Source organism: Capsicum annuum, chromosome 6 (assembly GCF_002878395.1).
Source record: "Capsicum annuum cultivar UCD-10X-F1 chromosome 6, UCD10Xv1.1, whole genome shotgun sequence".
NCBI classification, from domain to species: Eukaryota; Viridiplantae; Streptophyta; class Magnoliopsida; order Solanales; family Solanaceae; genus Capsicum; species Capsicum annuum.
In genome coordinates, this window is record NC_061116.1 from 166,962,424 (window position 1) to 166,974,551 (window position 12,128).

Below are 12,128 nucleotides of genomic sequence, written 5' to 3' on the forward strand. Positions count from 1 at the left end.
CTTCATTGAGATGTGGTGTTTTTATATTAACATTCTAGAATTCACTCATTCAGGTTTAATCATCCACCGTAATGCGGTGCAATCAATTTTTGCCTTTTTCTTCCTTAAAGCCTTTCCCAAGCCATGTTCCAACACCCATGTTGCTCTTTTCAATGTTAACATTTTGTTTATGCATCAAATCACGACCAATCCTATCACAATCGAATCCATTGGATAAGCAACACAATTAAAGCTCAATTACAATTAGAATAACATGTTTTAGTCATCAGAACAAATCAAAATATGGGTGAATATTTGTGATTGGACATATAAATATGCCCATGATCACCACCCCACACTTAAAACCTTATTCATCCTTAAACACTCTCAATCAATAACATAATCAATCAAGCTTCATATCACAACTTTAGTCTTATGCTTGTACTGGGTACTTACAAATCTTACAATGACTTTTCAACTCAAAACATGTCAAACTAGTTTTATGCGCATGGGACAATTTTTTCAAACCTCGTTATCTCAATAGTGAACATTTAACTTATTGGGAAACTCAATCTAACAACACAATAAGTACTCCAGATTTTTATCCGCATGCATCCTCACAACAAAAATGTTTCCCGATACCACTCACAATTTTACAACATATCACATAAAGGGAATATCAGAATTAAATCATTCGCTCTCAACAAAGAATTCATACATGATAGATAATGAACCATAAGCTTAACCTTAGTGTACGACTCCACTAATAGTCGGATGTTAGGATGAAGGATCAACTAAGTCTTTTATGGTTGCAATGTCAGCTAAAGGACAGGTAGGAGCTATTTAGAAAATAGTGACTAATCTCTCTAAGAGCTTTAATACCTCGAATTATACAATTAGGATCATTCTCTATCAACCCAACTTCACCTTTTATACCTTCACACACATTTGTTTCACCCTAATCCTATTAAGCACAATAACATACACTATGGTGGGAGTATTTTTCTCTGACATCATGATTCAATTTTCATCTCTTCTCTATACCTATTTAATGTTATACACCCTTATGATAGCCACCCCCAACTAAAGCTATTTTCCTTGGTTAAGGGGCATAATTTTTTAGTCGGAGCAGGGCCAAAACAGGTTTATTATAACTCAACTGAGCTAAAAAAACTGGAATTTCTTTCAAATTTCTCCAACTCCAACCACCCCAATTAAACAGAAATAACTATTCTTTTATGGCTTCACTTTTACCTTTATCCTACTTCAACTTCACACTCTTTGCTCAATTATTCTTTTTTACTAAAACACTTAGGAGTTTTGGATCGAATAAGGGTCTATCAAGGAAATGATCAGGCTATATATGAGGCTACCAATAAAATCAAGCTATAGTCTCAACGTGGCTAACTAGGGATATGCACAAGGGTAGGTAAATAAGGTCTCAAAATTCGGTTATTAAAAAAATACCTACATCATATCCTACACCCAACACCCTTTATATCGCTTTGTAAAAACATCGGGCAAGTTCTAGACAGTCCTACACATGTAGAATACAAAAAAAAAACACTCACACTCTCGGTGCATACTAGGAATTAAGTCGGATCCTTACAATTCCCAATCTTGTTTTTTGTAAAAATTAACTTTAAGCAAACAAACTATATTTCACTATTTGAGAATTAGAATCTAAAATTAACTCCTTTTTAGTCTGCGATATACTTTTGTTTTAGAACCAATTCGTTCAAAGTTACTATAAAAGTAGACCAACGCAAAGCACTTCTCCAAAAGTCTTGATTAGGTTCTCATCAAATCTCAGCTTTTAAAGACAAACTCCCCTTAACACGGTCATCATCTATCTATCATAGGGGAGAACAACTAACTATGAAGATTTATCTCGCATCACCTTGAGGGAAAAACACATATTTCCTTGAGGGAAACAACAAACACAAGCACTTTAAACTAAAAGCAAACCATTACTAAATTATTACTAACTATTACAGACTAAAACGTTCCAAATAGCTAGAAATGGCTAAGTTAAACATCCAAATAGAAAAATTAAAATTAAACATCCCTAAAAGCATAAATAAAAATAAAAATTATCCAACCAAAATAAACCAAAGTGTCAAGATAAAGAGAATATGAAATGAGACACAACCACCCCACACTTAAATGAAGCACTGTCCTAGTGCTTACAAATAAGCTCAAATGGTGAGGTGGTATAATAATCCCTATTAGGCCTTAGCCATGTCATTATCTGCACCATCAGTACCATTACCATCATCATCTTCCTTATCATCATCATCTGCATCGCCTTTGTCAAGATGCTCATTATCATATGACTTAATATCTGAATCATGCCATTGTTGCTTCTCATCGGTAGGCACATCATCATCAACGAGCTCAGTAAAATCTGGCCCTATCCTCAGCAATGTCCTGGCATAATGACCTAGGGGTTAATCCAGCTCCACAACATGAATCTCTTTGTTGGTGACTAGGTTTCCCTCAACCCGTAGCTGTAATATTTGTAATCCATACATTTTAGCAGTGATTGCATTAGTTTAAGCTTTACGCTCAAACATAGTAAGGATCGGGCAATGAGCTCTAACTATGCTCCTAGTTTTAGTAACATTAATGGGGTGAGCATCTACTACTGGCTTATAGACTAACTTCTTCTCCTCTACTCTATGCCCCTCAAAAACCTGGTTAGCAAACCTCAAAAATTGTACTGGTTCCCTTCATGGTAGTGTGTCTCTTTCATAGCAGAGAAGATCACCTCACCTACATTTATGTCAATAGCATTGAACATGAGAGCATGTATCGTGTCACTTCTATCATGTGTTTGCCTTGAATAAGGAAATGATAAACAATTTTGTCCCATATACGTGCCTTCTTGTTCATTTGTGCATATAGAAAAGAGGAATAAAGACCAGTGCCTCGTTGCCTAGTTCACATAACAACCCATCTTGTACCACTCAACAAGTGTTGGATATGGGCATAGTTAGGAGTGATGATCAGTTTCCTCAACTGGTCTACATCAGCTTCATAAACTCCCAACAAATTATTTATGTCCTTAGCAGTAAATTTGACTACTTTCCCATGCACCTCTACCTCATGGTTTGGGTCCCTCGGGTCCTAGTTAGCATAAAACTCACGAACGAGGTGCAGATTGTACTCTGTAGGATTCTCAAACATAAAGGTCATATTAAGCTTCTCCAATCAGTGAACTATGCTAGTGTATTCCCATTGTAAGCTTTCCCTATCAACAAACACCTCTGAAATGTATTTTGCATTGAGGTATTTTGTATACCACTTTTTGCTAGCTGTGCAGACCGCCTTAATTCCAAACCTTCTTTCCTGACCACGAGGTACTGGTGGAGCTCATGGTACCCTATCAAATTGCATGTCTAGCTACCTGCTTCGTTTTCTAGTTGGCTTAGAAGTACCAGCTTTTCCTTTGCCTTTTAGTTGTCTATGATCCATAGTACCTATCAGGAAGAGCATGCAACAAATAACTTAGATGGGAATCCTTAGATGAGCAAGCCTAAACTAAGTGTGGACAATTGATAAAGGCACCCCAGACTTAGTTTCTAACTAAGGTGCTAACATATATGAATGGGATCTCTGACTTCCCCTCTTCAATACATTTTGTATAAATACAACTTTACCACAAATCAAGTAATGATAAATTGCACCTATTATGACATCATATGGTAGTGACAAGTCATATCACTTATCAAAACACTTTATGAGCACGTTATGTTATTATTTAAATCAATCCAAACTAATATTTACTGATAATTATGCCCAACTTGACATCTTTACCCACGTTCAAGCACAATGACACTCATGGAATCACTTCAAGGGTCAACATACCATATTTTGTAGTAGCTACTTAATGTAAGTACAACAAACAACTATCTATTATAGCCCTCATCGGGTTACATCAAGTAAAGGCAAGTTGGACACAATTATAGATTGCTCCTTAATAAGCATGTAAATAAACATGACTCGTAATCAAAGAGGGGAGTCTACAAGAACTGTGTCTAATTTTCACAGGTAGTATATAATTATGCACATTTAACCCAATCCCACACCTTATTGTGACTTTACACATATTTCTTAGATGGGAATTCAAAAATCATATTGCACAAGTACACGTTAGGTTCACCCCACACTTAATCACTTTGTTAGGGTGTGTATCATCACCAAGTAAGGTACTCACTCTTCCCTTCTTGGTGATATAAACCCCCATGCTAAACAAGTTCAAGTAGCGAATATACTAAAAAAAAGTTAAAATTAGTCTAGAAAGATTGCTAATTGGGGACACACATTCTTCAAGCAACGCAACTATCATACCATAAATCAATTCAACTCCATATTCGATAACAACACCATCACTCACCCTATCTATTACCCAACACTGTAGTGCACCCATTATTAAACCCATGACACACCTACTTTGAGCAATGACTAATAATTCATACAATAACTCAAATGAGTTACCATAAATAGAGAAGTCATCCATGAATAACTCGACAAATTCTTCAACCATGTCATAAAAATTGCCATCATGTAGCTTTAAAACATTGTGAGTGCATTGTAGAGGTGAAAGGAATGCATCTGAATGTGTATGTTCCATATGGGAAAGTAAAGATGATCTTTTATTGGTCTTCTGGCACTAATGTGATTTGATTATACCCTAAGTAACTATTCAGAAAGCAATAGTATTCCTACCCTACCAATCTATCCAGCATTTGATTAATGAATGGGATGGGATAATAATCCTTTCTGGTGGCTTCATTTAACTTTCATTAGTCAATAAAGATTCTCCAACTAGTTACAACTCACGTGGGAATCAAATCATTAGCTTCATTAGTGACCACAGTCATGCCACCTTTCTTTAGGATACAGTGTACTGACAGACCCACTTGCTGTTGGAAATGGGATAAACAATCTCAGCATCAAGCTACTTAATGACTTCTTTTTGTACCACTTCCTTTATCACCAAATTTAGTCACTATTGTTGTTGTACACTTGCCTTGTAACCTTCTTATATGTATATATTATGCATACAAAAAGCTGGACTGATTCCAGTAATGTCTAATATCTGCCAGCAAATTGCCTTCTTCCTTCTTTTCAAAACTACCAAAGCTTCCCATACCTACATATAAGATAAACCTGCAGATAAAATTACAGGCAAGGTATCATTATCACTAACAACATATTTTAAGTGCAGAGGAAGAGCTTTAAGCTTAAATATAGAGCTTCGTCAACTGAAGCTTTAGGGGGAAATTGGCCTGTTCAATGGCTCAAAAAGTAGCTTTCTTATTTCAACAGCTGCCAAATTCATGACTTGAACCAATTTAAGTGCCTATACACCTCCATAAATATCATGAACCATCAAAGCTCGCTCGAGTATATCATCAGACAACAACAGATATAGCTCAGATGCAAAGTCAATAACTGATATGCAAGATAATTTTTCATATATAGCAGGCAACTTTAGTTCCTTATATATATCAAAAACCTCCACTTTTCATGCGATCTCATAGTTATCTTCCCTACTGCTACATCAATAAGTAACTTCCCTATTTCTTGGAATAAGCATCCCAAAATAAATAGAACAACTAGATCAGCTTCAAAATAAAGAATAACAGAGTCTACTGGGAAATCAGTGATCCCACTTGCACTATAACATCTTCAATAATTCTATTCGGCCTAGAAAAGGACCTATCAACCAATTGTGAAATAATGGTTGTGGATTTGGGACTCCTAAAACCCATCTTTTGGAACTAAGATATGGGCATAAGATTGATGCTTTCCCCTAAGTCACACAACCCGCGAGCACTGATGGCCTACCTAATAGTAATCTGCAAAGTAAAACTACCTGGATCCTTCAACTTTGTAGGTAATTTATTTTGTATCTTAGATGTGCACTCCTTAGTATGTGCAACTATGGCATACTCTGTCAACCAATTCTTATTTTCCACTATAACTTCTAGATACTTTGTATATTTTGGCACTCTCTACAGAATATCAACAAGAGAAAGATTTACATAACCTACTTTAGAAGATCAAAAACTTCTTGTAACTTGTCTCTACTTGGTACTTTCGCAGTCTTTGAGAAAAGGGTAAAGGTATAGTCTTTTTCTTTATTTGAATTTTATCACTTGTAGTTTTTTATTTTACCTCTTTCTCCTCATTCTTTTAAGGATCGTCATCAGTAGCTGTGGGACTAACCTTCTCAGGTACTGCCTCCTTTAAATGCAAACCACTCCTTATTGTGACTGTATTACCTACTTTAAATTTGCTTCTATATCACTAGGTAAACCTCCTTGAGGTCTAGTATTTTGAGCTCCCATAATATAATCGAGTTGTTACTCCAAATTCCTAGTAATCAACGGTTGAATATTTAGATCCACCTATTGAATTCTTATATCAATTGTCAGCTGTACTTGATTAGCTAAGAACTACTTTAATATCTCCTCTATATTGCTTGTTTAAGTAGTGCCATGAATATAATGAACCTGCTGATGTTGATTTTATTGTGTTGTACCCTTATACTGATTATTGTTCTGTGCCTAATTTCTACCCAATAAGAAATTAGGATGATTCCTCTAATTAGGATTATAGGTGTTATCAAAATTCTATTGACCCCGATGATTCACATTCCCCACATAATTGATAGAATCTGGATAAACCGCATAAGCATCTGTTGCATGCTAACTACTTCCATAAACCTCACTCTAAGAATTTACCTGTTGGACTGTATTAGCTGTAGTTGCTATTTGTGGAACCCCAACTTTATGCTGTCAAACTAAGTAAGCATCTAATTTTGCATTACTGCAAGCTGAGCTCATACAGTAGTGAACTGATCTACCTCTAACACACCTTTAACATTCTTAGGAGCACTTCATAAATCAGCATACCATTTAGGATTCCTTTATGAAATCTGATTTAGTAGTGTGTACAATTTACGATAAGTCTCCTCAAGATCTTACCCACCTACTACTGAATCAAAAAGAATCTTGGTATTTGGCTCTAACCCTATAGTGAAGATATGAACAAGAAATCATTAGACTGATGATGGTGAGGGCAATTTCTGACTATGCTCTTAAATCTCTCCTAAGATTGGTAGAGATTCTCTTCTTTTTTTATGCTTGAAACTCAGAATCTCGCTTCTTAAACATTCAGTCTTCCCAGATGGAAAGAATCGAATAAGGAAACTCCGAGCTAGATCTTCCCAAGAAGTAATGGAGAGTGGTGATTCAGTATGTAACCACCTCTTCACTTCGTTATTTAAGGAAAAAGAGAAGAGAATTAGTCTGACATAATCAGTATTCACCCCTATAGAAATGTAGGTATCTCTTATTTTTAGAAAGGTTTGTATGTGCTGCTGTGGGTCTTCATGTGAGAATCTGATAAATTGCCCAATTGAATTCAAAACTGCAACATATTCTTCTTTAATTCAAATCGACCACCTAGATCTGGCTTGTAAATAACATTTGTAGCAAGGTTCATGAGTGGGATTGCCACCTCATAAACATCTCTAGCAACTGCTTGAGCAGGAGTAGCTGGGATAACCAAAGCTGGAAGACGCCTGACATTTGGATCAATTGGATTAATTGGGTTATTAGGATCTCTATGTTCAGCTATTTCAACTTGCTGGATTGGATATTAATCTCTTCGCCTCGATTGAAATACCACTTTTGGTTCAAAACAAGGTTCGACCAACTATTTATCTCTCACCAGTCCTATATTCAACTAGTCCTATAAAAATTCAACCTCTAAGACCAAGTTGTTAACACTTAAACTTTCTACAAAAACCAAAAAATTAGCAAATTACAAATTCTACTAGTCCCCGCCAATGGTGCCAAAAACTTGTTGCGTTCAAATGCATGCGCAAGTATACGCGGTCTTACAAGTAATATAGTGACTTAGACAGTCGTATATTGTACCCAAGAGAACTAAACAAATAGAAATTCAGCCAATTTCAGTTTTAGACAAGGAGGTGTTAAGTGTTGTAAAGTATCAAGTTTATTTTGATTTTTCTAATAAAATGTAAATAAATTAGAAATAATAGTTTGTGACTATAGCAAAGCAAGCAAAGGTTGTAAACAGTAATGATAAGAATTCCAAGGTTGATGCACTTCTAACAATCTTACAAATCTCTATTCTTATCGTAGTCTAGTTGGTTATTGGGTCATTGATTCGCACGGTTTATAACACCATCATAGTCTCTCGACCACTAATCATCTACCTACATAAACTTTACAACTACATCATTGAGCAGGGATGCTACAATCCATTTAGATATATCTGGATATCTTCTTGTAATTGAACCAAACAAGGCTTCAGGTATATCCCTATCCTAGATGCTAATTAAAATCCTCTATTTTATAAAAGGATGAGAATCTTGATCCTTAATTTCTTTGTTCTATCCTATGATTATCCTCCCAAATTCATGTAGAAATATAGATTTATTCTAATGGTTGCCACTCATCAAAATTGTAAGATCAAGAAATTAAGAATAACCTAGATGATAGTCCAACAAGAAGCAACGGTAAAGAATATCAAAGAGTAATCATGTTCATTTCCTCAACCCCAGAACTAGGGTGTTTAGCCTCTCATGTCTGAATTCAACATAAAAAATAAGTAATTAATCATACCCAAAATTAATCTTAAAGTAAAGATGTTCAAAATAAATACTAAGAACTCTTAAATAAAGATTTTGTTGTTTTTTCGCCACTGTTGTGCTTTCCAAAGTATCTGCAATTGTAATAAATTGTTCCTTTTATAGTTTGGCCAATTGATCCTTTTTTATCCTCTCACCATGTTGTGGTAACATCACCATCACTATTCTAACCGCGACGTGGTGTAATTGTTGTGAGATTCATTATCTTAACAAATGTGGACTGGCTCTTCACCGTGAAGCGGCATAATTGTGGTGAGGTACTGGTTTTTATTATTTTCTCTTTTCTCCTTCACTGCAATGCGGTGGTTTTGTGCTGACATTCTAGAATTTTATCATTGCGGTTTAATTATCCATGATAATGCTGCGCAATTAATTTCTGCCTTTTTCTTTCTCAAATCCTTTCCAATGCCATGTTCCAACCCCCTCGTTGCTCCTTTCTACGTTAATATTTCATTTATGCATCAAATCATATCCAATACCATCACTCTGTATTCCTGCATACACTAATTATATCCATTAGATAAGGAACACAATTAAAGCTCTATTACAATTTGAATAGCACGTTTTAGTCCTCAAAACAAGTCCAAATATGGGTGAACATTGGTGATTGGACATATAAATATGCCCAAGATTAAAACTACAGGCTCTTATAATCAGAAAAGATATCCGCAGGCCCTCTATACAAATAGTGATACCAGATTATTGTAACGCCCCGAGTTTATACCCCGAACACTACATGATGCTTACGACCCCGAAGGACCACATGCTAACCCATGACTAATATCTGTTGTAAGCACTGAATAATAATATTGAAATAAATGTTGAATTAGGATGAATTGCCATAAGGTTCAAAATCTAAATACTGATAAATAATAATATCTCGTAAAAACATCTGAAAACTAAATACTGTCTGAACTGGTCTAGTCTGAAAAGCCTCTAACTGAAACTGTCTGAAAGTAGAGTTGATGGGATAATCCCCCAACTAACTCCAACTACTGAACTACTGATAAATTTAAATACTAAAGTAAAAGCATGCCCTCGATAGATAAGGACTCACTACTGAAACTGCTGCTGGTAACTGGATTGTCTTTGTGCAGTCAGGAACCTGAGCATCTGAACCTATGATATAAGACATCATAGAGCAAAGAAAGAGTATGCATCAGTACGTGGAATATACTAGTATGCTAGATGAGGTAAAGCCTAAGTACAAGGGTTCATATGCATGAACAGTAACTGACTGAATGATATAGAGTAACCGAATATGAGAATACATGGATAACTGAAAATGTTATAATTACTGAGTATGTAATACTGTGTACATATATATATATATATATATATTGTATCTGAGCTTTTATGAAGCTAAGTACTAAGTTCTGATAAAAGAGTAACTGATATCTGAAGTTATTGTTAACTAAATTACTGATATTGAGTGACTGTATCTGACAGTCCTGATTCTGTAAAACTGAACTGAGTTCTGAACTGAGATTAAAGCTGAGACTTTGGGAGGTCATCATCTAACCGATATACCCCAAATAAGATAATTAGGGTCCAACCTATAACCCTAGTTGGAAGGGTGTCAATACCATGTCATGAGTAAAAATACTGAAGAGTTACCCTCATCTGGCAAGTACTCTAATGAGAATGGTGGAACCCTCATCTGGTAGGTTAAAACACCTCATCAACCCTTAACTGGAAGGTTGATGTCTTAATCTACGCTGGCTACGTAGTTCTGGAATGCAAGGACTGCTTCTAAGGATCACACCCTCTACTGGAAGGTGAGCCCTCATCCTTAGGTTTACTCGGTACTGAATCCTACTCCAACTGAATAGACACTGAACTATTATACTGAAATAAACCGTACTGAGTTCACTGAGTTTTCCTAAGTTCTGCAATTGACTGAGTTCTACAGAGTTCTGTAGCTGACTGAGTTCTACTTATCATAACTTGAGTAATACTATTCTGTAACTACTGTAGCTCTAGGTAATAGCTAGATTGTCGGGTATTAGATACCCCCAGGACTCTATAGCATGAAAAAAAAAAGCATAACATGATCTTAAAGATATAACAATGTACACTTATCCATAATTCATTCATAGAGACATTTTATGAAACACTTGTAGGGCATAAGCTTGTACATATACTAGCATGTCATGATTTCACCATTTAATTCACATGGACTTTCTATCAAACACTTGGGGAGCACAACTTAAAGCACATAACATGGAAAATATATAAGCATTGCAAATACAATTCCTAAACTCTCAAATTCATGGGTTTTAGCATGCAATTCATATAATTCCTCATAAATACTATTCTAATTTCATGAATATCAAAATAATCATGGATTGAAAACCCAATTAACATCATAGACACGCATACAATTAATTTCAAACATGAGAATTTACATTTCCATAAACTTGTTGTTTTAAAAAGAGATTCTTGGACTCTATGGGTGACAGGTACCCATAGATGAAAACCTAACATACCTAAATTGATAAGTTCTTGGAGTTCTTGGTGAGTTTATTGAGCTCTCTTCATGATTTCTTGAGAGCTAGGGTTTGCTAATTGAGAGAGAATGATTTATTTCTTGAGATAAGTGAGAAAATAATAAGATATTAGGCTATTTAGGGATTTAATCCCGTGCTTAGGATGACTGGAATAAGGGAAAATGCCTAAAAGCCCTTGGAATTTAAAACTCAAAATTAACTGAAAATTCTTAATTTTCACCCTTGGCGCGATGCGGCGCTATTGCGCTGTGTCACTGTAATTTGATAATTAAGAACTTAAGGCTTAGCGCGATGTGGTGGAATTGCATTGCTTCACTGCATGGGAATTTGGACCTTAGCGCAATGCGCCATGATCGCGATAAGACACTGGAAAATGATAATTATGAAAATGACTGGTGGCGCGAGTGGTGTATTACGTTGCCACACTAGGTGAGACTTGGAAGCTCACCACGATGCAGTGTTATCATGTTGGCTCACTGTTTTTTGACAATTGCCATTTGGCATGCGTCCGTGATGCGCTGAAGTGCCAGTCGACACACTATTTTACTAAAATGGCTCTAACTCCTCACCCGAGTATCGGATTTAGGAAAATCTTATATTATTGGAAAGCTGATTGAATTTCCTACGCATTGGTAATCTCAAAACTGAAAAATAATGAGTATTTTAATAAAATTATATTGGATAAATCATATATTGAGAGTTAATTTAAGCTACGAAAATATGGCGTATTACAATTTTCAATGCAAATACCACATCTAGCAATTTCAAATCTTGAGTTAGATAATTTCTCTTATGTACCTTCAAATGTCTAGAGGCATAAGCTGTCACCTTATCATGATACATCGGAACTCACCAAATCCCCACACGGGATGCATCACAGTAAACCACAAGTCCATTAGTTTCATCAAGAAAAGTCAAAATTAGAGCCAAAGTTAGCTTATCCTTCA

The 12,128-nt window shown here is 35.6% G+C and overlaps 1 non-coding gene across 1 annotated transcript; it reads left to right on the plus strand.

Moving 5' to 3' along the window:
- Window positions 1–7,057: 7,057 nt before the first annotated feature.
- On the plus strand, window positions 7,058–7,165 carry LOC124899853. Its single transcript, XR_007057416.1, has one exon. It is a non-coding gene; the product is annotated as a small nucleolar RNA R71 (small nucleolar RNA).
- Window positions 7,166–12,128: the final 4,963 nt, after the last annotated feature.